This window comes from Pipistrellus kuhlii, unplaced genomic scaffold (assembly GCF_014108245.1).
Source record: "Pipistrellus kuhlii isolate mPipKuh1 unplaced genomic scaffold, mPipKuh1.p scaffold_m20_p_6, whole genome shotgun sequence".
NCBI lineage: Eukaryota > Metazoa > Chordata > Mammalia > Chiroptera > Vespertilionidae > Pipistrellus > Pipistrellus kuhlii.
This window is the reverse complement of record NW_023425562.1, coordinates 39,851,622-39,878,573: the sequence shown is the minus strand read 5'-3', so window position 1 is coordinate 39,878,573 and position 26,952 is coordinate 39,851,622. Positions and strand designations below refer to the sequence as shown.

General features: G+C 43.5%; 1 protein-coding gene across 5 annotated transcripts in view; it reads left to right on the top strand.

Moving 5' to 3' along the window:
• Positions 1-7,735: 7,735 nt before the first annotated feature.
• SOCS6 (suppressor of cytokine signaling 6) overlaps positions 7,736-26,952 on the top strand; it is a 28,260-nt gene continuing 9,043 nt past the window's right edge. Inside the window, exons 1-3 of one of the 5 annotated variants that reach the window (XM_045574861.1) lie at positions 9,302-9,423; positions 13,445-13,638; positions 14,438-14,569. The gene's annotated coding sequence lies outside the window, so the exon portion shown is untranslated. Of the gene's footprint in view, positions 7,860-8,179; positions 8,291-9,301; positions 9,424-12,696; positions 13,333-13,444; positions 13,639-14,437; positions 14,570-26,952 lie in introns of those variants that run through there. The other 4 variants (XM_036417703.2, XM_045574859.1, XM_036417701.2 and 1 more) reach the window with 4 other exon arrangements.

Below are 26,952 nucleotides of genomic sequence, written 5' to 3'. Positions count from 1 at the left end.
GGTCTCTTGTGAAGTTACAGACAAGGTGTGGTCTGGGCTGCTGTCATCCAAAAGCTGTCTGAGGCTTGGGATTCCAGATGGCTCACTCATGCAGTGCTTGTTGGCTGGAGGTCTCAGTGCTTGCCTACTGGGGCTTGAGTCTCCTCAAAAAATGGTGATAGTTTAGCAAGAATACCCCTAACCTCAAGTATCTTCTTAGTAATTTTCCCTTCATTGACCTGCCTTCAATCTGCTTGTTGGCTATGAATCTCCCGCTGCTCTTTACTGTTTTCAGAGGTAAACCTGCTCTCTCTCCCACTGCAATAGTCTTCAAAACTATCACAATAAAGTCTTCCTCACGGTTATATCAAGTGTCGGAAAATACTTTCTCTGATTCCCTCTAGGGCACAGTGCTGTCAGTTACCCAGTTCCAGCTCAGGTCCACAGGTCCACAGAGTCCACGGGTGGCTCCCTCCCCTTGGCCTGCCTCACTCCCAGGTGCAACCTGTCTCTTCAAGGGCACCAGTCTGGCCCTCTGGTTTTCTTGAAGTGTCTCATCCTTTGGCTTACCATAGGGAGGCAACAACCCTTCTCTCTCTCTCTCTCTCTCTCTCTCTCTCTCTCTCTCTCTCTCTCTCTCTCATTGGAGGAGAGAACACATCTCTTTTGTTCCCTGAAGCTAGATAGGTTGGCTAATTCTGGTGAAACAGGTTTGGAGCCATTCCTTTTGCAAATCTGGCCTACTTCAGCCCTTAGTGTAAGGTGCTCAGCACCTATTGTTCCCCAACCTCCAGCCAAAACTCTGAGCCAAGGTGACATTAACGTGGATCCTGGAGGCTAAGCCAGTCTCTGAAAACAACTCACAGTACTTCTTACACAGCCGGTGCCTTTGATCTCCAGGCCCTCAGCCAGCCACAGCTGACGCGTGACTTGGATAGGAAAGTCTATTCACACCAATGCCAAAGGTGTGTTCATTTTTGCTATGCCACAAGATGTTTGAATGACTAATATGTTTTTCTTGCTCCGGCACAAACCTCACGCTTTCCAAATATACCTGCTCTTCATTGAAAAGAGTAAAATTAGTTCTATATAAATTATACTTAATTTAAATGCTTTCATACTCACTGACTGGTGGCCTTGTGTATCATGACTTTCATTCTTCATATTCATCTTGGGTGGCTCACTGAGTGATATAACACTACCCCTTGACAGCTCCAAAATCTGCCCCTTTAATTAAGGAGATAAATCCGACTTTCAGCAAAATTAAGGTATTCTGTGATCTGTGACTGGCTTCATTCTCAAGAATGTATCTGAACAGTAAACTCAAAGACAGCTACCCTAAAGTAATTGTTGCCAATCCAGCATTTTTTAATTTTTGAAGGAGATCTGTACATGCCAGCCTAAAATATGCCACGTTAGCATACTGGTTATTTTGAGCTGAAGGCAATTGAAAAACAACAGTAGACAAATTAAGAGCTCTCTGCCCTCCTCCTGAAAAGCAGGGCATAAAGGTGACATAAATTTCCATTTATAAGGGTGTTCCTCTCTCTAGGAAAACTGAGATGTGAGAGATGAGTCTGCATAACAAACCTTATTAAACAGCCCTTAATCACCATACATTTCTTATCACTTTTCTGTAAGTTTCTGTCCCTGGAACCCAAACACCCTTTCCTTTGTCTGGTCACCTTTCTATAATTTATCTCCTGCTCTTAAAATTCTACATAAGCCCTAAAGTCTAACTGCTTCTTTGGGTTTTCATTTCTTCTCTGTGAAGGCCTGTGCACATAAATATTAACAGAAATTTAAAACTGTTATATGCCTTTTCTTCTATTATTCAGTCTTTTGTTTAATTTGCATGCCCCAGTAACAGAACTGAAGAGGTGAGAACTTTTTCCTCTTTCACACTTTGGGTTACTATCCTCTGAAAAAGTAAAAAAAACTAAAAGATTTGGTAATGAATTAGGCTTTTATTGATGGGTTTCAGAACATGTTACCCCAAAATATAGCACTTCAATACATTGAAGATTTCAGGCTGAAAAAATTTAAAGAATAGTTTGTGTAGTGTCTGACCTTCCTTAAAGCAGGTAATAAAACTAAGGAAAGATTTTCTAATCTAGCTCTGATGCAGGTCAGATATGCTCTTTTTTCTTACCCGAGGAAAAGGAACATCCTTATCTCCAAAGACAGATGGACACAGAGAGAAATCTGAACAGACTCCTTGCTAAACTTCCTCAATTTACTACCCTTAACTCAAACTCTTTGTCCTAGCATATCTTTCAGCAACTTTCCACTCTTCATCAAACCTTGGATGAAAACACTCAAGTCTAAACCTTTCCTCAGGTCTTATTTCTCTTATGAAAACTACTGTGTCATGTAAAACTTTTCACCACATTCCAGCCAGATCCGTCTTTTTCCTTCCTCAAACATGCCAAGTTCTGTGATAGCTCAGAGATTTTCCTAGAACACCCTTTTGCTACGTTGTCTCATCCTCATCCTTCACTTGCTCAGGGTGGCCTTCCTGTACCAGCACATGTAAATGCCACTCACCCCTTTCCTAGTTACTATTTACCCCATCACCCCGTTTATTTCCTTCATGGAGTAGCTGTATAGTTCAATCTGGTGTTGACTCTTCCCTCTCCTCTCTTCCCCTACTCCCATTACATTAATCTTTTTAATGTCAGAATCCTGGTCTGTCCTATTCATTCCCTCATTCCCTGCACTTAGAACAATGCTTGGAACATAGGCAATGCTCAATAAATACGTGTTGAATATTGAAGGATTGAAAGCTACAGCCTTGTTCCATGCATCCCAGCAATCTTCATGATGCTTCCTTTCTACTTGAACAAGACAATCTTGTAAGTTATCTGTGTTGGTTTCCTAAAGTTGCCTTAACAAGGTACTACTAACCGAGTGGCTTAAAACAACAGACATGTATTCTCTCACAGTTCTGGAGGCGAGAAGCCTGAAATCAAGGTGTTGGCAGGCCATGCTCCCTCCTAAAGCTCCAGGGGCGAATCCTTCCTGCCTCTTCCAGCTTCCAGTGGTTGCCAGCGCTCTTGGCATGCATTTGCTTGTAGCGGCAGAACTTCCATCTCTGCCTGCATCCTTGCAGGGCATTCTTCCTGGGGGTCTTTGATAAATGCTCCTCTCATAAGGAACCAGTCAGTAAATGTGGCCCAATCCAATCCAGTATGACATCATGTTATGTTGATTACATCTGCAAAGACTCTATTTCCAAATAAATTCCCACTCACAGCTTGAGGAGTTAGGACTTCAACCTATCTTTTGGGTGATACGTTCAACCCACAACAATACCTAATACAGTATTGAGATTAGAGGCTCCAAAAAATAAATTTCTTTCAACTGACTTTTCCGTGAGCCCCACCTGAAATTCCCTGCTTGGATTGATTGCCAGCCCTAGGCCGTTTGCTTACTTGAAGCTCTGATACCCTCTAATTCTCCTACCTCTTCCTCTTGGAAGCGAAAACCTGGTATGTTAATAGCTCTAGTTGAACCCCCTGGTTGCCAATTGCTACTCATTCCCCAAGAGCCAACCACTAATACACCAGGATAGCTTTCACATGACATGTACTTCATTGGATCACTAGGAAGACCTAATATCCATTGTAGTTATATAATTTAGTTGTAGCGTCGGCTTTTTTAATGGGGTAGAGGAGCTAATCTGGGAATCTAATGGCCATTTTTAACACTGCATTTGTCCTTAGAAACATTGTAGATTGAGTTGATACCCTAAATTACAAATAAACCATTGGGATGGAATTGCATAAGTATACTGGGGAACATAGATATAAGAAAGTTAAAGATGATGTGAGAATCAAATAACAATATAATTGTAACATAGGAATACAGGGCAATAAACAACTGATGACATTTACAAGTGCTATTGCTTCTAGGGAGGTTACAAATACCTTCAATAACACCAAGTCTCAAGGAACACAGCTCCAAGCTCCAATCAGTTTTACTCAATGACATAGGAGATAAAGTCTTTCTTCTTCTTTCTGATTGCCAGGCCTTCCTGTTGCTTTCGAATCCCAAACATGGGTGGAAATTTGTTTTGTCTGTAAATGCTGACCCTGCTATGGAGTTCCAGCTTTTGAATTCAGTATACTGACAACGCACTCCATCTTGTCATAAAGAAAGGAACTTGACGAAATGGGATTCTATCCAGATAGCAGTCTTGCTGGCAAGAGATGGTAGTTTGAGGCCACCCTGAGCTGGCCAGAGTACTCTGGCCCTCTGCCTGTTGGAGGGAAGAATTCCAGCACTTTCTTCCATTTTTGGGTGAATAGGGGTAATTTTATGTGCTATTATTCTCTGTTGTAGGACACACCTCCTCCTAAGTTTCCAGAATAAGCAAACACATGCCATTACCTCCTCATAATAAAATGGGTATTTGCTGGCTTGCTTTGCACTAAATCAACAGTTACTTGAAGAAGTGAAAGACTCCTCAGCGGTCAGAGGGACCTGGATCACGGAAGTAGAGAGGGCAGACAGGAGTGAGGTATTTCTTTTAATTATCTACAAATAAAAACCTTTGAACTGAAACAGAAAATAATGTTTAGCTGGGCTCAATGTACCAGAGACTCTTATCGCGTAGGAATAATAGTTGCCCTAGTGATACCTTTCTGAGGAAATAAACAGGTACACACCTACCAGGCCTTAAACATCCTCAGAGCCCCTTGTTCTGGGATGAAGGCATCACTCCTTTGCCCTCAGTAGGTTTCCAGCGAGCAGAACCCAACTGCTGATGGAAACAACACAGACATTTTCCCTTAATAATTATACTCTGGAAGGAAGGTTTTTTTCACTTTCTAAAGGACAAACCAGCCACTCCTATATCTTAAAAATGAATCTTTGAAAGCATTCTGAAAGCACATTTATCTCCAGGCTAGTCTCAAATAGATGGAGAGAGGAATGGAATATTCATCTTTATTCATCAAACATTTCTTGAGTCCCTATTGTGTGAAAAGTCTTTTTTCAAGGCACTGCTATGCATAATACAAAGATGAATGAACAAAACACCTGCATTCAAAGGAGAAAAGAGCAGAATTATGGTTGCAATCCTAATGGAATATGAAGTGTGTGCTCTAAGAGCTTGATCTAGGTGGTATTTCTAATGGGGCAGATCTGATCCTTGACTGATGATGGGCAAGATTTTTTAATATGAGATGGAAGAACATTCTAGGCAGCAAGAAAAGCATGAGTTGGAGGTGGAGTTACCCAGCCATGAAGCAAAGTGTCATTTAAGGAAACAGAAAAATTCCAGGTAACTGAGTCATTATTTTACACTTCAGGTGGAAGGTAGAGTGAACACTGACTTTATTATAACCTGGTTCTGACCTGGACAAACTGGGACCTATTGTGACACTAGTAATTGGGAAATTGCAAGAATAGCCTTTTTATTTTTATTTTTTTTAATCCTTACCCAAGGAATGAGGATATTTTTTCCATTGATTATAGAGAGAGTGGAAGGGAGGGGTAAAGGGAGAGAGAGAGAGAAAAAAAGGAGGGAAACATTGATGTGAGAGAGATACATTTGCCTCCTGCGTGGTGTGGGATCGAACCTGCAACCCAGGTACATTTCCATGACCAGGAATCTAACCTGTGACCCTCCAGTGCGCAGGCTGACACTCTAACCACTGAGTCATGCTGGCCAGAGCTGCAAGAGAAGCTTTGATTGGGAGGAGACTGCAGTGACTTCATTACAGAGAATAGGGGTGGGGATGGGAGGCGTGGGCAGGCCTAGGAGTACTATATTAGTTCCCTGTGGCTGCCACCACAAACCAGGTGCTTAACATAATAGAAATATATTCTCTCATGGTTCTGGAGGCTAGCAGTACAAGGTCAAGATGTTAACTGGGCTGTGCTTTCTCTCAAGGCTCTCGGGGAGGATCCTTCCTGGCCTCTTCCTAGCTTCTGGTGTTGGTAGAAATCCTTGGCTTGTGGACAAATCACCATCGTCTGCCTTCGGGGCATTTCCTAGTGTGGCCTTCAGCTGCATTCGGTCTCTGTGTCTCTTGTCTGAGACACCCATCATATTGGATTAAGGATTTGCCCTACTCTAATATGCCCTCCTATTAACTGAACTACAATACACAGGCAAGGACCCCATTTACAAGCAAGGTCACATTTGGAGGTTCTAGGGGACCCTCCTGAATTCAGTACTGGTACCAAACAGGGACATTTGACTGGGTGAAGATGCTCATGACACTCGGGCAGGAGGGCAAGGGGACAGGGACAGGGAAGTCCAGAACTTGGAACTGTGCTTCCTTGGGCAGCCTCCCCCGGGGGCTAAGAGGGTGCTTTAGCTCTGAGAGTACACTTGAATGTCAAGGTGAGGTTGAAAGGCTGCCCATTGTATTCCATCCTGTGTCCACCCAATGTTTTCAAGTCTAAGCTTCTTTATTCTCTATTTTCCTCTTCTGGAAATAAAACCAGACTTGAAATTGGGTGATAGACGTTCAAGTCATGATGACTCAGCTACTTTCAACTTTGGGCAGTCCTGTGATTTCTGAGTCTGTTTCCTCCTCTTTAAAATGAGGATGTTGGAGGATGATCCATAAGGATCCTTCTGGCTCTAGAAGCTATGACTTTAGGAGGAAGAAGGTGAACTCTGCTCCGCTGCCCCTGTTAGGATACTTTCAATAGGACCCTTCACCATTCCCATCTTTCTCCCCCAATGTATCTATCAGACAACATTTGTGGTTGCAAACAACAGAAATTTATTATATTTTTAAAAATATGTTTTTATTAATTTCAGAGAGGGAGAGAGAGAAACATCAATAATAAGAGAGAATCATTGATCAGCTGACTCCTGCATGCCCCAACTGGGGATCAAGCCCGAAACCCAGACATATGCCCTGACCAGAAATCAAACCGTGACCTCCTGGTTCATAGGTTTACACTCCAACAGAGCTATGCCAGCCAGGGCAGAAATCGATTATCTTGAACACAACAGAAGCTTATCAGAAAGCAATTGGGGGCTTGGCACCCAAGAACAAACTGGTCCAGGTACCCCATTAGGATGGACCTGGTCCCCCTTCTTCTCCCATGAACCCTCCAAGTTTGTGAGCTCTTACTCCAGGGTCAGTTCCCCGGGTGAGAGTCTCCTCTGTGAGAGAAAAGATAAGATTTCCCCAAAGGGAGATTGAGTTGTTGATAAAAGGAAGAGTTGGACTGGTCGACTGCCAGGAGAACATGTCCACAGCCAATAAGTACAGTATTTGGATTTCAGCCAAGGATGAAGATTTTCATAGTATATGTAGCCATTAGTATCTCTAAATGTTGTATTATTAGACTGTTATCAATGTTATTTTAAGTTAGTGGTTCAGAGCTCATATTCTGGAGTCAGAGAGACCTAAGGGTGAATTCCAGCTCTGCCCCAGGGTAGTGGTGACTTTGGGGGAAGTTATTTATTGCTTACACTTACATACAGGGAGCCTGCTTCCTCACCAGTAATGTAGGAGATGATCAGACTGACCTTATAGATTATGGTTAAAATTAAAGGAGATGATATATACCAAAAGAGCTTAATGTAAAGCCTGGCCCACACCATATACACTGCCCACTAGTACATTCAGCCAATTTCCAAAGAAACGAGTCCAGTTAGCGGCTCCAGAGTAACCTTTGAGTTCAGGGGCACAAACCAGAGCGAAGTCTTCCTTGTAGAAAACCCCCACTGAAAAGGACTAAGTGGAAACGTATTGAAATATAGATGGCTTGAAACAAGGACTAAGTTCTCTCTGAGGAGGCACATTTCACGATTCAGGCAGAGGAGGCGTGGCCAGGGCTTCCCCACGGCGGCCCCGCGGTCCCGGGTCTCCCATTCCCCGCGCGGACAGGCTGGGTCCCCGCGCCAGGTGAGCGAACCAGAGGCGCCGGGGGCGGAGAGGACCGTTCGGGATGCGGATTTCGGGGAGCAGAAAGGGAGCTGCCTCCAGGGGGAGCCTGGGGCAGCCAAGGCTCGGACCCCACTAAAGGCGGGACGGCTCCCGGCCTCCCTGGTCCCCGCGTGTCCCCGTCTTCGTCCCCTCCTCCCGCGAGTCCCGCCCCCGCGCCCCCCCAGCCCCTGCTGGCCCCGCCCCGCCCCGCGCGCCCCCGCCCCCCGCGCCGGACGCCGCGGGCCGAGGAGTGGGCGCGGGCGGCCGCCGGGAGGAGGAGGACCGGGAGGAGGAGGAGGGGAGGGGGCGGAGGAAGAGAAGGAGGACGGCGGCGGGAGGAGGAGCCGGGGGAGGAGGGCCGCGGGGCAGTCGCGCCGGCGCTGGGCGAGGAAGCGGAGCGGCCGCCTCCGGTGAGCGTCTGCGGGGGTCGGGCGGGCGGTGTGCGCGCTGCCTCCTCGGGGCCCGGCCGTGGCCTCGGGACGCTGCCTCCGGCGGCGGCGGGGCCGGGCCGGGGCCGGGGAGGCGGCCGGGGCCGGGGTGCCGGCGGCGCGAGGCCCAGCGCCTCCTCGGCGGGCCGGCGGCGGGCGGGGAGCGGCGTCCCGGAGCCGCGGGAGGGCCGAGGCCTGCTTCCGCCGCCGCCGCCGCCCGACCCTCGGCCTCCGGGGCCGCCGCGCGCCGGGCCGGCCGCCGCCTTTGTGGGGCGCAGCCGCCGGGAGAGGCCGGGCTCGGCGAGGCCTGGGGCGGCGGGCCTGCGCGGAGGCTCCGGGACCCCTGGGCTCGGGGCCGGGGCCGGGGCCGGGGCCGGCGGGGCCCTGGCGGGGGTGGGGCTGTCCTCCGGGGGTGCTGCAGGGTGAGTTCGCTCCCCGGGCCGTGTGGATTGCGGGGTTCCATCCAGCAGCTCCCCGGGACCCGGGGCAGGCCGCGATTCCGTTCGCCTCGGGAGTTGGCAACTTGAGGGACGCGGCGGCGGCGGCTCCGTGCGGAGCGGGGCTGGGGACCGTCCTCAGTGCGGGGCCGGGCACCGAACTCGGGGTGTGAGCAGGTGCCCGTGCCGCCGGGATGTGGAACTCGGGGCCCCGTCCCCGCTCTCTGGAACTCGGGGCCAGGTGGGGACACGCGGTGGATGGACGGAGCTCAGGCTTCCGGGAGGGGAATCCGGACCTTGGCACTCGGTGCCACCCAAGTCCCTGGACCGCTTTCCCCGGACCAGGCACCGCACATCCCAGCAACAGCGAGAACGGGACGGAAGGGCTCCGGGACACCTTTCTGATGGGCCGTGTGCCCTGGAAGGAAACCATACTTGTAATCAAACAAAAGTAAACTGCTTTTTTCTTGTAGGTTAAATCACTGGGGTGTTCTCAGGAGGCATGCGTTTCTCCACTTTTTTTTTTCTTTTTTTTTTTTTTTTCTTAATCCACCAGATACCATCGCATGAAGCCAGCTCCACTTACTTAATGAATGAATGTTAAGTGGCTTAGTTAGTGCCGGAGAGGGCCAAGCGTTATTTGAAAACACGAATGGCGTGGTTGACCTAGTTTCACAGGTAAAACCCCCAAAACGTAGCCCCTGATGCGACTTGCCCCAGGCTCCTGATTTGTCCCTAGTGCTTGCTGCTCACCTGGCTCGCAGGTGGTAAGGCTCAGAGTTTCACCGGCTCTGATGGGAAAGTGTGGCCTCAGCACTTAGGTTCCAGCCCTGTCCATCCCTGATGGCCCTTAGGGAAGCCAGCTCTCAGATCCGGGACCTGATAAGAATTCTTAGAAGTTACCAGGGTTTGGTCATTGCTTGTCACTGTTGGGTCTGGTTGAGGATCAGCCATGTTATTCACCTGAACATTTGTCCTTTTTAGGACTCCCTTCAGCATATCTGAAACATTTCCCCCTCTTTATTATGGTGCTTAAATATCTTCTGAGTTGGTGGGAAGTATACTGTCCCTTTCCCCTTCTTTTTTATTTTTTTATTTTTGTTGATTTTTTTTAGAGATAGAGGAAGGGAGAGGGAGAGAGACAGAGAGAAACATTGAAACATTGATGAGAGAGAAACTTCAACATCAATTGGCTGCCTCCTGCAACAGCCCCCTCTGGGGATTGAGCTGCAGCCAAGCATGTGTCCTGACCTGGAATGGAACCAGTGACCTTCTGGTGCATGGGTTGATGCTCAATCATCTGAGCCACACTGGTTGGGCCCTTTCCCCATCTTTAATGGGAAGGCCTTAAACATGACTGCCGCAGGATCCAGGGACACTCTGTTGGGTGTCACCTGGCGCCCTCCCAAGGCAGCAAGCACCTTGCCAGGGGTGGCAGAGAAGGGGTTTGGTACCATTGTCTTGGGCTGCAGCCCAACGGGGCTGTGCTATGACATGGGAGGAAAAGCGGCTGAAGGGACTGGATTCCTACTCGTTCCTTTCAGTGGTCCTCTTTTTAGGGAACAGAAGCAAGTCCCTTAAGACTGTCTTGTTATGCAACCTCACTCCTCACAGATAACTGGTAGTTTTCTCCATTGCGGTCAGTTGTCAGGAAACTTTCACGTTACTAATATAGTATGTGTCTTTTATTTTGCTCATGGAAGTCATTGTGCGATCTTATTGAAAAGTCTTACTATACTCTGCAAAAAGGGAAATGTTATGTTCATTTCTGAGTTTGTGGCAGTTACTGTCTTCTCTCAAAAATACAAAGTGATGTGAAATGGGTTGGTACAAACTATGTTGAATTATGATCTTTATTTATAATCCAGTATAAATTTATAATCCAGTATAACTAGTGGGTGTGTATGCATCCATTTTAATACTTCAGAAGGGTAGACATATAAATGACCCAGAACTAAGATCACTTTCTTGCTGTTTTCTGTTTGTTGTGCCTGTTATGGGAAGTGAAGGTTGTCCGTTTTGGTCCTCTGACCTCATGCCTCACCTCCTCCAGTTTTGGCAAGGGTGCATCTGTGGTCCCTGTGTACTTTTGTAAAATTATTCCTTTTCCAGGGGAGGAATTCATAATGTCACAGAAAGAGCAAAGTTTCTTGTGTGACTAGATTGATCAAAAGAGTTGTCCAGGTAGTAAACTGGGAAGAGCGGTGGGACATGATTTATGTTGGACCAATAGTGAAATTGGCATTAATATTTTATGGTCAATTTATTATGCTTATAAGTAGTGAATGCTTTCGAACTGAGTGTACATTTTATTTATTTTAAAAATATATTTTGTTGCTTTTTTTTTTTTTTTTTTTTTTTACAGAGAGGAAAGGAGGAGAGAGAGAAACATCAATCAGCTGCCTCCTGCATACCCCCTACTGGGGATGTGCCTACAACCAAGGTACATTCCCCTGACCAGAATCAAACCTGGGATCCTTGTGTCTTCAGGCCAACATGCTATCCACTGAGCCAAACCGGTTAGGGCACATACATTTCACTTTAAACTGGGGGTCTTCTTTGATGATTCACACAAACATCAAATTTTACTTAGTTGGAACAATTTCTTTTAGGGGCTGCTAGTCTTGATGCTTTCAAGAATAGACATACTAGGTAAAGTCATTTAAGATTTCAGTTCTCAAATTGCACCTTTAGAGGTGTTAGATCTTCAGTAAGTATACCTTACTAGCTTTGTGACCTTGAACACGTCTTATGTTCCCTCCAAGTTTATTCCTTATATAGGGCTAATGTGGGGATAGTCATCCATTTAACAGTTGTTATGAGCGTTATTTGTTGTCATGGGTTATAGTATTTCTCTTGGCTTCTGCAGAATTCACAAGTTATTTATTTATTTTTAATTGACTTTATTGGGGTGACATTGGTTAATAAAATTATATAGGTTTTGGGTGTACAATTCTATACTAAATCATCTGTATATTGTATTATGTTAACCACCCAAATCAAGGTTCCTTCCATCACCATTTACCTCCTCTTTACCCTTTCCTACATCCCTCTACCCCACCTTCCCTTTCCCTCTGGTAATCACCATACTGTTGTCTGTGTCTATGAGGTTTTTTTTTTTTTTTTTTTTCTTAATCCCTTCACCTTTTCACCCAGCTCCATAACCCCAGTGCCCTCTAATAGCTATCAGTCTGTTTTCTAAAGTCTGTTTTATTTATTTTTTTTAAGTACATTTTATAGATTTTTTACAGAGAGTAAGGGAGAGGGATAGAAAGCTAGAAACATCGATGAGAGAGAAACATTGATCAGCTGCCTCCTACACCCCCCCACTGGGGAAGTGCCCGCAACCAAGGTACATGTCCTTGACCGGAATCGAACCTAGGACCTTTCAGTCCGCGGGTCGACACTCTATCCACCGAGCCAAACCGATTTCGGCAGTCTGTTTCTATTTTGTTTGTTTGTTTATTTTGTTCATTAGTTTGCACATATAAGTGAAATCATATGGTACTTGCCTTTCTCTGACTGGTATTTCACTTAGCATAATGCTTTCCAGGTCCACTCATGTTGTCATAAAGGATAAAATTTTCTTCTTCTTCTTCTTCTTTTTTTTTTTTTTTTTTATAGTTTGGTAATATGTGTAAATGTACCACAGCTTTTTTTATCCAGTTATCTAGTGGTAGACATTTGGGTGTTTCCAGATCTTAGCTATTGTACTAGTAAATAATGCTGCAATGGACATAGGGGTGTGTATATTTTTTTAAATCAGTGTTTTGGGCTTCTTTTGTTATATTCCCAGAAGTAGATTCACTGGAACATAAGATAGTTCCATTTTTAATTTTTTTGAGGTGTCTCCATGCTGTTTTCCACAGTGGTTACACCAGTCTGCATTCCTACCAACGAAGGACAAGGATTCCCTTTTCTCCACATCTTCGCCAACACTTGTTTGTTGCTCTATTGATGGTAGACATTTTGGCAGGTGTCATTGTAGTTTTAATTTGAATTGCTGTGATGATTAGTGACGGTGAGCCTCTTTTCATATGTCTATTAGTCATCTGTATGTCCTCTTTGGAGAAGTGTCTATTGAGGTTCTTTGCCCATTTTTAAAACGGGATTGTTTATTTTTTTGGTGTTGAGTTTTATAAGTTCTTTATAAGGGTGGGTTTTTAAAAATAAACAGGAAATCTTATTTGCTTTATCTGTACAACTGCCTTTCTCAGCATTGGTGTGAACTTTAAAGAGACAATTCATGGAGATGTGTGAGTTCAGTGCCTGGCCTATAACAAGTACTACTAATAATAATTAGATTAAAATACACTGTGATCGGTAAAAAGGAGTATTCTGGTTTATTGGCAACGTCTAAGTAAGACCTGGTTTTTCTTGTTAAGGAAGCCGTGTGTGGGAAAGGGTGAGAGTCCAAAGGGACAAGAAAAATGTCGATAGGAGAGGAGAGAGTGGGAGTCCACATAAGTACTCATGGTGCCAGCTATTAGAAAAGTGAGGGTGGCAAATGCTTACAGTGTCAGCCACCACTGGGTTCCTTGGCCCTGGGTCATGGCGGTCAGTGGTGGAGGATCGAGAACAAAAAAGGTACTATCCATGGCCCTCTGCAAGGCCCCCTGCTCGATTCATGCTGTTTTAGTATTGCTTTATCACTCTTAACAGCTGACATACTAAAGTTGTTTCTTGAAATTATTAAAAGGGCATCCACTCGGCGACTATGTTCGGGGAGCAGTGGCTATCCCCTTGTCCCTGGGAGCAGACCATTGAATAAAGAAAGAAAGAGGAGAAGAAAGAAGACAAGATCTGGTCTCTGAAGACCTAGATGACAAGCAGTAATCTGAACATCACTGAACCCTGAAGGTGTCACTGTGCCATCCTGAAATTTGCCAACAGGTAAATTTGGTTATCTGAAGAGGCATCTATCTCTATCAATTTGGTAGCAGTCTGAGATTATTGTATATTCAGTGTACACATTTGTACTCAAAGCTTTTATTCTGAAGGCAGAGGGATATATAGTTCGTATTAGATAAAATTTTTATAAAAAATGTTAAGAGTTTAATGTTATTCTTTAGAACTATGTAGACAAGGTGTGTTCACCAAGTGTTCTAGACAGCCTCTTAGGTCGCTGCTTATGTTGAACTTGTAGTGGTAGCTGTTGCTCTGGCTACTCCAGAAGCACGCTGAATGGTTGAAGGAGCAGTACAGTAACACACTTTTAAATCATACTTTGTATGATTTTCCTTTTATGAATTTTGCTTTGATGTTTATAATAATGAAGGTGTTTGTTATTCAAGCTTAATTTCAGTTTTTAAGTAAATATTTTTTTGGCAATAGCTACTTTTGTCTATTGGCATTGCTTTTTTATGTAGGCATGTATCAAATGTAGAATTGCATTAGGATTTTAGTGGTTTGGCACACTTGCAAAATTATTTTATTGTAAAATTAGTAGGAACTTGTTTATTATAAACTAGCTTCTTTCTTACTTAGATGATGAGGAAATTGAGACTGTAAGTGATTACATAGTCTTCCCAAAGTCACATACCACGTTACAGATTTCATAGTGGAGTCTGGTGTAGACACCTCTTCTGGCCATTGATGCAAGATGTTTTATTTCCTCCTGGGAGCAAGGGAATTTGGGTTTGTGGAGGAAACCCTTCACGGACGATGTCACAGTTGATCTGGCCCTTTGCAGGGTGACCTGCGTTTGATTGGGAAGACCTAGAGAGGACAGGAACATTATCTCAAACAGGCTGAATCAAACCGGAGCTATATGTTTACTGCCCTGATTTGATGGAGCTCATCCTCCTAGTGACTTCCTAGACAGGTGATGGGGCAGGGGGTCGTGTGTGTGTGTTTGACACCTGGCATGTCAGAAAATGTCCATGTTCTAACTATTTGATGTATAGTCCAGTTGGGTATAGTTTTCTATGTTACCGTTTGAGTAGGTAGCAGCCTAACTCTGAAATCTCAGCAACAAATAAAGGTGTGTTTCTCGCTTGTACCACATGGGCCTGGTGTTGTGCTGTGGGCCTGGCCTAACTCTAGCTTCATCCTTGAGTTCCAGCCTACTGTCACCTGCGTTCCCCTCCCATCACCCATGGCTCGGGCTACCACAGCAGATAGAGGGAGAGCAAACAGACTGGCACTGAAATACTTGGCGCAGAAGTGACACATGTCACATTTGCTCCACAATCCATTGTCTAGAGCCAGCCGTGCCCCTGCTGGGATGCAGAGAGATGTGGAAGCACACTGAAGTGATTGACTAAATGTGTGCCATGTTGAAAGCCCATTTCTCTGGGGATTTTTAAGGCGTTGCTCTGCCAGCTTCTAGTGCTGTATCTTAGCAGCATTACACATCCCAGTCATTTGTATGTAATATTTTTCTCTTTCTGGATGCTTTAGAGTACCTTTGTATTATCTCCTTAACTCAAAAATGTGCCTGATGGTTATTTTTTTCTTTTTGGATAGACTGAGCAGTCCATGGATCCTTAGACTCCACACTTGGATTTTTGGATTCTGGAAAGATGTTTAAAATTTCTTTTATAACGCTTCCCCTTGAATTTTTTCCCTGCCTGACTGAAGCTCTTTGTTGGATGTTGGGCCTCTTGAATTGATGTATTAATTTTTCCCCTTCAATTTTTAAGAATCAGCTTTTTTGTTGTTCTTTTTTGGGTGGTGAATATTCTCCATTTTTCTCCTTTTGAATTTTAATTTTGGCTTCAGGAGGTCTTGTGTTTTAACTGTTCTCTTCTCCACTTTTGCAAATAAATACCATATGATTCTTGTTTCAGGTTTGCGATAACTTTTTGTAGGTGTGTATTTTGTTGCCTTCCCTTCCAGTAGGCTTCAATTTCAGCTTTTTCCAATTTCTCTAAGTCAGTTAACACTGTTGTTGTTTGCTTTTTATTTCTCATTGACCTTGTGTTTTTGGGGGGTGAGAAAGAGGGATACTAAAGATATAGAAGTATATGTTTCATAAGCTCATGCAAAGTTTTGTTTTTTTTAAAATATATTTTATTGATTTTTTACAGAGAGGAAGAGAGAGGGACAGAGAGTTAGAAACATCGATGAGAGAGAAACATCGACCAGCTGCCTCTTGCACACCCCCTACTGGGGATGTGCCTGCAACCAATGTACATGCCCTTGACCGGAATCGAACCTGGGACCCTTCAGTCCGCAGGCCGACTCTACCCACTGAGCCAACCCGGTTTCTGCCAAAGTTTTTTTCGTTCTTTTTAATAGTTTGTGTTTGTTTTTCTAGCATTGGTGAATATTAAAGCCTTTTACTTTAGGGGGAAGTCACATATAATTTCTCTTTATTTATTTATTATTTTTTAAATAAACCTTTATTGTTCATATTATTACAAATGATCCTCATTTCCCCCCCCCCTCCATTGCTCCTCTCCACCAGGTTCCCACCCCACCCTCTGCCCCCCCCCCATTGTCCTCATCCATAGGTGCACAGTTTATGTTCAGTCTCTTCTCACATCCCCCACTCCCCTTTTCCCCAAGAATCATCAGTTCACTCCCCTTCCATAACTCTGATTATATTATATTCACCAGTTAATATTGTTCATCAGATTTTTTTAATTCCCTTGGTTTTTAGATTCACTTGTTGATAGTTATGTATTTGTTGTTCATAATTTTTATCTTTATTTTCTTCCTCTTCCTAAAGAACTCCCTTCAGCAATTCATATAATTGTGGTTTGGCGGTGATGAACTCCTTTAGCTTTTTTTTATTTGTGAAGCTCTTTAACTGGCCTTCGATTCTGAGTGATAGTTTTGCTGGGTAGAGGATTTTTGGCTGTAGGTTCTTGCTATTCATCACCTTGAATTTTTCTTGCCATTCCCATCTGGCCTGCATGGTTTCTGTTGAGAAATCAGCTGATAATCGTATGGGTGTGCCTTTATAAGTAACTACCTGCTTTTTTCTTGCTGCTTTTAATATTCTCTCTTTGTCTTTTGCTTTTGGAATTTTAATTATGATGTGTCTTGGTGTGGTCCTCTTTGGATTTCTTTTGTTTGGGGTTCTGTGCGCTTCCTGAACTTGTAAGTCTAATTCTTTTACCAGGTTGGGGAAGTTTTTTTTTTTTTTTTTCAATATGTTTTTGGTATCTTGCTCTCTCTTCTTCTAGGAAGTCCCATAATTCTGATGTTGGTTCGCTTGAAGTTGTCCCAGAGGTTTCTTACATTATCTTCAACTTTCTGGATTCTCTTGTCTTCTTGCTTCTGCGGAGGAGTGTCTTCTGGCTCTTTATGTTCCAATTCTTTGACTTGATTCTTGCGACCTCTGTTTTTAGGACTCGGTATAATATTTTTTTATTTCAGACATTGTATTCTTTATTTCTAGTTGATCCCTTTTCATATCCTCATAGGTCTTGTTTATTTTATCGGCCTTTTCTAGGAAATTCTTGAAAAACCTTATAACCGTGGTTTTGAACTCTATATCCAGTCACTTTTGTCCTCTATTTCTTTCGTTTGTCATCTATTTCCTTGTCTTGGCATTTTCGCAGCTTCCCTGAATTGGTAGGGTGGCTTTGTGTGCTAAGTTGTCCTATATGGTTCAGTGGGTCAGCCTCTCAGTGACCTGAGGTGGACACTCTTGGTACAACCCTTTGTGGACTGTGTGTACAGCCTTATTGTAGTTAAGTCTTGATTGTTGTTGTTATCACTGGGAGGAATTGACCTCCAGGCCAATTGGCTGTAATGATCAGCTGTGTCTATGCCAGAAGATAGCCTTATTCGACTAGACTTGGAAAATTGCAAAAGCCTCTGTGCTCAGCTTGAATAGGGTGTAGTTTCAGAGTGAAGCCTACAGCCTTGGCTTTCTGTCAGCCCTGCCCTGTGTGGTTCCTGAGTCTCAGTGTTCCTCAGTGCCTTTGGTACTCCCTGCTTTGGAATTCACTGTAAGCACCTCTGAAAGAAAGGTGCCCTCGAGTTTTGCCCACTATCAAACAGTCAAGTCTCTCCCCCAATGAGCCCGGAACTGGGGTTTAGTGCATTGGGAAGTGGGGTTCAGTGTAGTCTGGAGCTTTTGTCTCCTTCCCGCTAGGGCAATCCAGCGGCACAGTCAACAGTCCGTCCTCTTTGCGCAATGTGCATGCCTCCAGGACTCTGCCTTTCGCCACTCCCCTGAATTTCCGCCTTACAGCCCAGATTCCCTCCTTATGAGCCTGGGCCCCCAGGGTCTGACCAGGAACTGGGGCTCAGCACAGTCTGGAACTTTTATCTTCTTCCTGCTAGGGAACGCCAGCCAGGCACTTAGCCTCCCCCTCTTCTTTGACTCCTTCTTCTCCCTGCGCGCGCACCATGTCTCCGTACCTTAGGCTTTTACAGCTCCTCTGATTTTCCTTCTGGTTTTCTCTTTCCTTCTATTATATAGTTGTAGAATTTCCAATCAGTCAACTTTCCTGTAGTTGTGGATAATGTCCATTTAGTATTTTAGTTGTATTTTTTGAAATTGTTGTGCGAGGCTGCAGTTAGGCGTTTACCTATGCCACCATCTTGGTTTCTCCTCACATAGTTTTTTTTTTTTTTTTTTTTTTAATCATGTGATGGCAGAATGCTATATAAATTCTCTCCGAGAGCGTAATTTCTCTTTAAATAAAGATTTTCAGTGTGTGTTCAGCTAGTGTCATCATGGAGGCACATTTCTGTCACTGAGCTCCATGTAACTTAAATATGAAATGCCTGCTCTCCTACAGTGGGCAATGCAAATTATTTTAAGTTGGATCATTTTTTTAAAAATTGTTTTTATTGATTTCAGAGAGAGGAAGGGAGAGGGAGAGAGAAACATCATTGGTTGGCTGCCTCTGGCACACTCCCCTACTGGGGATCAAGCTTACAACCCCGGCCTTGTGCTCTGACGGGGAATCGAGCCATGACCTTCCTGTTTATGGGTCGACACTCAACCACTGAACCACACTGATTAGGCTTAAGTTGGATCATTTTAATATCAAGAGGTCGCATGTGCAGATCCTACAATAAATTATTACATTAGATAATTATCAGTTTACAATGCACATAATGTTTTCCATTCTGTAAGATTATTTTTTGCTTAATAGGACTATAGTATTAATTTGAATAATTATTGCTCCCCTGGATCCCCTTTATCTCTAAAAATTAGAAATGAGGTTTATGTATGCTCTTAATATATATTTAGTAAATCTTATGTGTATTACTTTTTGAATCCCAAATCTGTTATTCTTAATTTCATTGTACTTGCAGAAAATGGGGAAAGATGATATTAACCGAAAGTTCATATTCTCTAATGCACTCTGAATGAAAAACTCATGTATTCTATGCAAAAGCATTTGAGTAATTGATAAATTGTTATTTAAATTGGAGACTTTGTGTTGAGATCTAAAAGCTGAGAGCATTCAAAACAGTTGTGTCACTTTTAGTACTTATATTTTTAAATACTTTAAAAAAGATTTTTAATTGATTTATTTTTTTAGAGAGAGAGAGAGGGGGCGGGGGAACATCAATGTGAGGGTGAAACATTGATAAACTGCCTCCTGCATGCCCTCTACTGGGAATCAAGTCCACAACCAGCACATGTCACCTGACTGGGAACTGAACCAGCATCCTTTGGGTGCATGGGATTATGCTCAACCGACTGAGCCACACTGGCCAAGGCACTTTACATTTATTTTTATGTGCACAATGCCTTTAGGAGTTAAAAGTTTTTGCTTTAGTAGTTCAATATATTTAAAAGATTTTGTGTGTAAAGGAATATAACTTTAAATTTTGAAGAATGAAAAGTAGTGTAAGAACTTTGTCTAATATGCAAATGGTTATCACACCCTCAGGCTCTCATGTCAGAACTACTCAGACACTCAACACTGGGAAGAGGAATGGAGGCCAGCCAGGCACAAATGAGCTGGCCAGAGAGGAATGGGAGGGACAAGCCGCTCATCCCAGCTGGGGCTGTGGTCTGGGAGAGGGGCAGTCTGCCTGCCCTGCAGTCCCAGGTGCCAGTGGCTGTGCCTGTGCCTGCAGCCCAGAAGAGGGACAAGCCACCTGCCCCTCGGTCCCAGGCTCCTGTGATTGCAGCCCAGGCTCCTGTGATTGCAGCCCAGGCTCCTGTGATTGCAGCCCAGGCTCCTGTGATTGCAGCCCAGACAAAGCTGCCCACTCACAGTCCCCTGTGGCTGTGGCCAACTCAGGCTAAGCTGGCCCAAGTCCTGGATCCTGCAGCTGGTCAGAGGGAGGGAATCCTGGGTCCCAGGTGTGGGCTGAGGCAGTTAGGGGTGATCAGGCAGACAGGTAGAGGGGCAGGCAGGCAGGTGAGTGCGCGGTTAGGAGCCAGTAGTCCTGGATTGTGAGAGGCAGGCAGACATCCCCCTAGGGGACCTGGATTGGAGAGGGTGCAGGCTGGGCTGGGGACACCCCCCACACCCCGCCCCAAGCATGAATTTCGTGCACCCGCCTCTTGTTTGTTATAAATTCTGAAAGGGTTTACCTGCTCAGTAGTTAAACAGTGAGGCCATTCTTTCTCAAGGGCAGTCTACGTGCTGAAATTGCTTAGGGTATTTGCTATGTTTTTAGCTGAAACATTGGTGAGTGCCTAGAAAGGTATAAAAATATGTACATTAAAATTTAATATGCACATATATAAAGACTGAGGATTTGTTACAAAAGTATACTTCTTTTTAAATCCAACATGTTTAAATCTGAATTGGAGAATTAAGAAATGAGTTTATTTCATTAACTAATTCTTATAAGCCAGCTCCATTAATATTTTAAATGATTGAATCTATGAACTGTTGTTTCATATTTAGTTGACTAGCTGTGGATTGAACACAGTTAAAGGGAAAGCTGTTTTGAAATGCTCACATAAAAGTTCTCTGCAGGTTTAGTGTCTGAGTATCTGCATAGTTTTATTTTCATTCAATCAGATAATCTTGGGGCTGGATAGGTTGTAGAGATCAATGTGTTATATGGGAAACTGAGTCTCTGGGAGATTCACCCAGTGTCACACAGAGAACTTAGTGATACTTCATGTTTTTATGTAAGTATTCTACAAAGTAGGAGTAAATCACTTGAACATTTTTATTAAAGCTTTTGCTGTAATTATAAATTTATTCTTAGTTTATTAAATTTTAAATTAAAAGTAGACAACTTGCCGAAACCAGTTTGGCTCAGTGAATAGAGCATTGGCCTGCGGACTGAAAGGTCCCAGGTTCGATTCCGGTCAAGGGCATGTGTGTGGGTTGCGGGCACATCCCCAGGGGGGTGTGTGCAGGAGGCAGCTAGTCGATGTTTCTCTCTTGTTGATGTTTCTAGCTCTCTATCCCTCTCCTTTCCTCTCTGTAAAAAAAAATCAATAAAATATATTAAAAAATAAAGTGGACAACTTTAAGTCCACTTTTTTTTTTTTTAAATCCTCACCAGAGGATATGTATTTATTTATTTATTTATTTATTTATTTATTTATTTAATTTTAGGGAGAGGGAGAAAAGAGAAACATCAATATGACAGGGAAACATTGATTGGTTGCCTCCCATATACACCCCTACTGGGGATTGAGCCCGCAACCTGGGTATGTGCCCCGACTGGGAAGTGAACCTGTGACCTTTTGGGTGTATGGGACAATGCTCCAACCAGCTGAGCCACACCAGGACAAGTCTACTTTTCTTAACTTGGTTATCTTTAAATTTCTTTATCTACCTTTGTTAGCCATACAGGTATTCCTGTTGCTTTTTAAAAATGAAGCTTATTGTGGTAAGATCTAGAGACCCTAAAAGAAGGCAAAGCAATTATATTGCATTTATTCTGTTTCGGTTACTTTTATTTGCATGTAGTTCTCAAGAATGTAAAGAGACAGAGATTTTAATGCTATGTGCAAATTAACAAGTTAGCTTGACATGGTTACATGGTTGCTGCCAGGAGACTCTGGGCCTGAGATAAAGGACTTTGTTCAGGATACTGTCCTTAGCCAGGGCATGAGCCTTTATGCCACCTCCCTGAGCACCAATACCTGTTGAGAAAAGAACCTAGGGGACAAAGGGGAAAGCAAGGAAAATACCTAGAAGGCCACTCTGCAATAATGCTGGTAACAGGACAGTAGCTTGGACCAACAACATGGTGGAAAGTGATTGGATTCTGCATCTGTTTTGAAGATAGCTGATATTGGGATGTGGGATGTGAGAGAAAGAGAGAAGCCATGGATGATCCAAATCCTTTGCTCTGAGCCGTTGGGAGAATGGAGTAACCACAAATGAAAGTGGGAAAGGCTGCAAGGAGAGGAGAGGTGGGGAAGAATGGGAATGATCCAGAGCTTCATTATGAACTCGTTATATCTCAGGTATCTTTAAGACAGCAGAGTGGCCCTAGCTGATTTGGCTCAGTGGATAGAGTGTCGGCCTGTGGACTGAAAGGTTCGGATTCAATTCCAGTCAAGGGCACATGCCTGGGTTGTGGACTTGATCCTCAGTAGGGGCGTAAAGGATACAGCTAATCAATGATTCTCATCATTGATGTTTCTATCTCTTCGTTTCCCTTCCTCTCTGAAATCAGTAGAAATATATATATTTTAAAAAAGGGAGTTGATCACTGGTTAAAGAGATAGAAATTCAGGCATGACTAGTGTGGCTCAGTGGTTGAACTTTGACCTGTGCATTTAGAGGTCACTGATTCAATTCCTGGTCAGGGCACATGCCCAGGTAGCAGGCTCGATCCCCAGCAGGGGGTGTGCAGAAGGCAGCCAATAGATGTTGAGGTTTTTCCCTCAAGGATGTTTCTTTCTCTCCCTACCCCTTCTTTGCTCTCTAAAAATTAATAAGACATAAAAATAAAAAAAGGAAATTCGAGAGTAGATGACACAGCAATATTATTTAGGACATGAGAATGAGTGAAGTTGCTAAGGACATGAGTGTAAATGAAGAAGAAATGACCAAAGTTGAGTGTTAGGGAGCTCTAAAATTAGAGATTGGAGGCAATCTGAGGCTTGATCAACTGTGTCAAATGCTGCTGAGAGAGCACCTAAGATTAGGACTGAGAATTGATGCTGGATTTGCAGTGTGGACGTCAAAATAAAGTACTGGAAAAAGTATTTACAAAGTCTTCTGCGGTCCAGTTGACAGTTCTGCTGTATTTCTTAGTGGTCTGGTTTTCCTCCCTATTCTTTCTACATAATCAAGACCATGCTTTACATATGATTTTGTTTCCTGTGTTTTTGCACGTAACAAATGAACAATAATAAGAACTTTTCCCCACATTATTTATAACTTTGTATAAATATCAATTTTAGTGGTTCCCTCAAGTCCCATTGTGTAGGCGTGTGGATTTTATTTACAGTTTTCATGCTATTGAAACTTAGAATGCTTCTGATATTTAAGACCTAAATTTATTTATTATATATACTAATGTGGGTGACATTATGCTTTGGTTTTATATTCTTTAAGATTTATAAAAATAGCATTATTGGGTCACAGAGTATGCATATTTTTAAGATTTGCATATATCCAAGTTTTATTTTTATAACTATGCTAAGACATTTTCATGTAAAGGATATCATTATTTAGATAAATCTTTTGCTTATTTGACTTGTGTAAAATCATTACTATTTTAATTTGATTCTTATGAGGGTTGGTATTTTTCTGGGAATGTGTTGAGCTAGTTGGTTACTTATGTGAAAAAATGCACATTATTCCCTGTCTCACACATATCAATACTAGATTAATCAGGAACTTACATTTGAAAAATACAACTTTGGTACTTTTATAGGAAACACAGGAGAATTTAAAGCTGCCAAGTGTCAGGGGATTTCTTAAGATAATAGAAGGGCTGAAACCGGTTTGGCACAGTGGATAGAGCGTTAGCCTGTGGACTGAAAGGTCCCAGGTTAGATTCCGGTCAAGGGCATGTACCTTGGTTGCGGGCACATTCCCAGTGGGGGGTGTGCAAGAGGCAGCTGATAGATGTTTCTAACTCTCTGTCCCTCTCTCTCTTCCTCTCTGTAAAAAATCAATAAAATATATTTAAAAAAAAAAAGATAATAGAAGGGCAAACAATGAAAGAAAACTGATAAACTTGACTAAAGTAAACTGAGAAATTTCTGTTCAAGGTATTACAAAAAGAAAGAAAGTCAGGATACAAATCCTACACTTTATACCAGTGGTAGGCAAACTCATTAGTCAACAGAGCCAAATATCAACAGTACAACGATTGAAATTTCTTTTGAGAGCCAAATTTTTAAAACTTAAACTTCTTCTAACGCCACTTCTTCAAAATAGACTTGCCCAGGCCTATTGTGGTATTTTGTGGAAGAGCCACCTCAAGGGGCCAAAGAGCCACATGTGGCTCGTGAGCTGCAGTTTGCCGACCACTGTACTATACAGCTACAGAGAAAAGAAAGATGATCTGTGGAACTGTTGTGGAGTGATTTCTAGAATATACCTGCCATGTCATAAACCTTTTTTGTTCTGTATATTTAGCCATGCATTTGAATTATTTTTCCTACAGTAATAAAAAGGAAAAAAAAGAAAAACGTTGTTTAAAAGCCAACCCATTTTACATTCCCACTAGCAGTGTATGAGGGTTCCAGTTTTTCTACATTCATACAAACTGGAGGGCTTGTCATTCTAGTGGGTGTGTAGTGGTATTGCATTATGGCTTTTAGTTACAGTTTCTCAGTGACCAGAACTGTTAGCACTTTTTCCTGAGGTTCTTAGTCATTTACATGTCTTCTTGGCTAAAAGGTCTATTTCAGTCATTTGCCCATTTAAGAAATTTTGTTATATAGCTTTCATATAAATATATGTAAATATATATGCCCTATATAATAAAAGCCCAATATGCTAAGTGTCCAGTGGACTGGTCAGCCATTCAACCAATCAAAGCGTACTATGCCAGGCTGCTCAACCGCTTGCTATGACATGCACTGACTATCAGGAAGCAAACAATTGACCAGTCCCTATGACGTGCACAGACCACCAGGGGGCAGACAGTCAATTGGCCAACCAGTCCCTATGCACTGACCACCAGGGGACAGGCACTCTGATGGATAGGTTAGCTTGCTGCTGGGGTCTGGCTGATTGGGACTGAATGAAATGGGACGGATACTCCCTGGTCCCCTCCCACAGTACCTCCCCTGCTGGCCAACCTCCCACATCTCTCCCCAGCCCCAGTCGTGCATTTGTCAGCCAGGCCTGCGCCCTCGTGCAATCCAGGACCCCTCAGGGGATGTCAGAGAGCTGCTTTCGGCCCAATCTTGCAGTGCAGGCCAAGGGACCCCACTGGTGCATGAATGCATGCACTGGGCCATATACATATACATATACGTATACACATGTACACACACACACACCAGATTATTATGATCTCTGAATGCATAATAATCTGGCCATTCAGTGTGTGTGAGTGTGTGTGTGTGTGTGTGTGTGTGTGTGCATATATATGTATATATTAGAGGCGTGGTGCATGAATTTGTGCATGGGTGGGGTCCATACAGCCTGGCTAGGGGGAGGGGACTTGGGTGATTGGCCAGCCTTCCTGATATTTGGACAAAGAAAAATGGACAGTTTGCATATTAGTCTTTATATAGGATATACACTGAGTGGCCAGATTATTATATGTTCAGAGATCATAATAATCTGACCACTCAGAGTGTGTGTGTGTATTACCCCCCCACCTCCCTTTACAAATTCTGTATCAGATATGTGAAATGCAAATATTTCCTCCCAGTCTGTGGCTAGTCTTTCTCTCAACAATGAGTTTTTGAGCACAAGAATTTGGACATTTGAACACTGTCTTAATGAAGTCCAAAGTTGAGTGGTTTTCGGGAGTAAGTTTCTTGGTTGGTGCTATTTGTCTCTGAAGTACTGAAGTGGTTACTTTGGACAGGTAGCCCCACTTCAGAGCTGTGTTTTGCAGAGAGGATTTTTCAGCCCCTTCCATCATGCCAGACATGGATCCTCTGGGTGTGTACTTTTCCATTTTCAGATGAGGAAACTGAGACATGGATGCCCCAGGTCCTTAGGCAGTAGTGACTGTGGTCTGAGCCCAGGTCATGTGGCTGCAGAACTGTGCTCAGGCGCACTGGACTTTGTCCCTGTGCCCCATGATGTGTTCACACACTCAGTTAAAGTGGTGGTTACTGATCATGTTCTGAGGGGTCAGCACTATGTCTATGAACCTCCTAAGGTTTCGTTTGCTCTTCTCTAAAATGGAGATAAAAAGATAGCATGTTCCGAATAGAGTACTTGGGAGAATTCCAGAAGATTCATGTACATCTCTTCGTATGCACATAGTAACCTTTGACTGGGTGGTGGTGGCAGTGTTGTTAGTAACGAAGTAGTAACGGGGTGACAGGAACCTCCCCTCCTTCTGGTGTGAGTTGGGCATCTCAATGATGGTAGCATCCTAAGTATTTATTTTACAGCCCTTTTCATAGTCCTGTGTCAGTGTTTGCTTATAGTGAGTACTGGCACCTAAGGACTTGCTTTTTCATCCTGTGGTTTGCAGCTTTCTCCTTAATACCTTTCAAGGGAGTGCAGCGTTTTATTAGGACCAGGATGTGACTTGGAGTGATGAAATCAGGCAGGCAAAGGAGGCGAAGAGGTCGGCTTTCGTTTCGTAAAGTTACAGAATTACAGAATCGTAGTGGCTGATAACTGCTTGTTGTACGGGGTGACCTCAGGTGCCAGGGTGTTGGCTGGGTAAGATGTTCATTCCTGGTGTCCATAGGTGCAGAGCTGCCAGAAGAGTCTAAGTCGAGAAGAGGGAAGACAGAGACTGAAATATGAGTGTGAGGTCCGTGGAGGGAGGCAGGTGTGTGTGTGGGGGAGACTGTGTCACAGATTAGAAGGTAGGAAGAACCAGGTACAGTTGGGAACTTTTAGCAGTAAAGATTAAAGAAAGTTGTTGAGATCTTTGACCTCAACGGCATCAGAGACCTGCTTTTCATGATTCCAGGTGGCTGAAACAGACACACATTCTACATGCACTGCCTCTTTTCTTTTGTAAGTATGGATAGGGTGGTTTTTCTGTATTAAAATAACACCTGCCCAGTGGTTACAGAAAGATCTAATATAGAAAATATGGACTACTGGGGGCCTCCGCATCCCTTATCCTGTTCCTAGAGATAATCACCTTTTAGGCATTTACTCTACATATTTAGGCATCTAGATGTATACACAAATGAGGTCATTCTTGCATTTTGTTTTGTAGCTTGCTTTTTTCCAACAATGTGACTTGGACCTC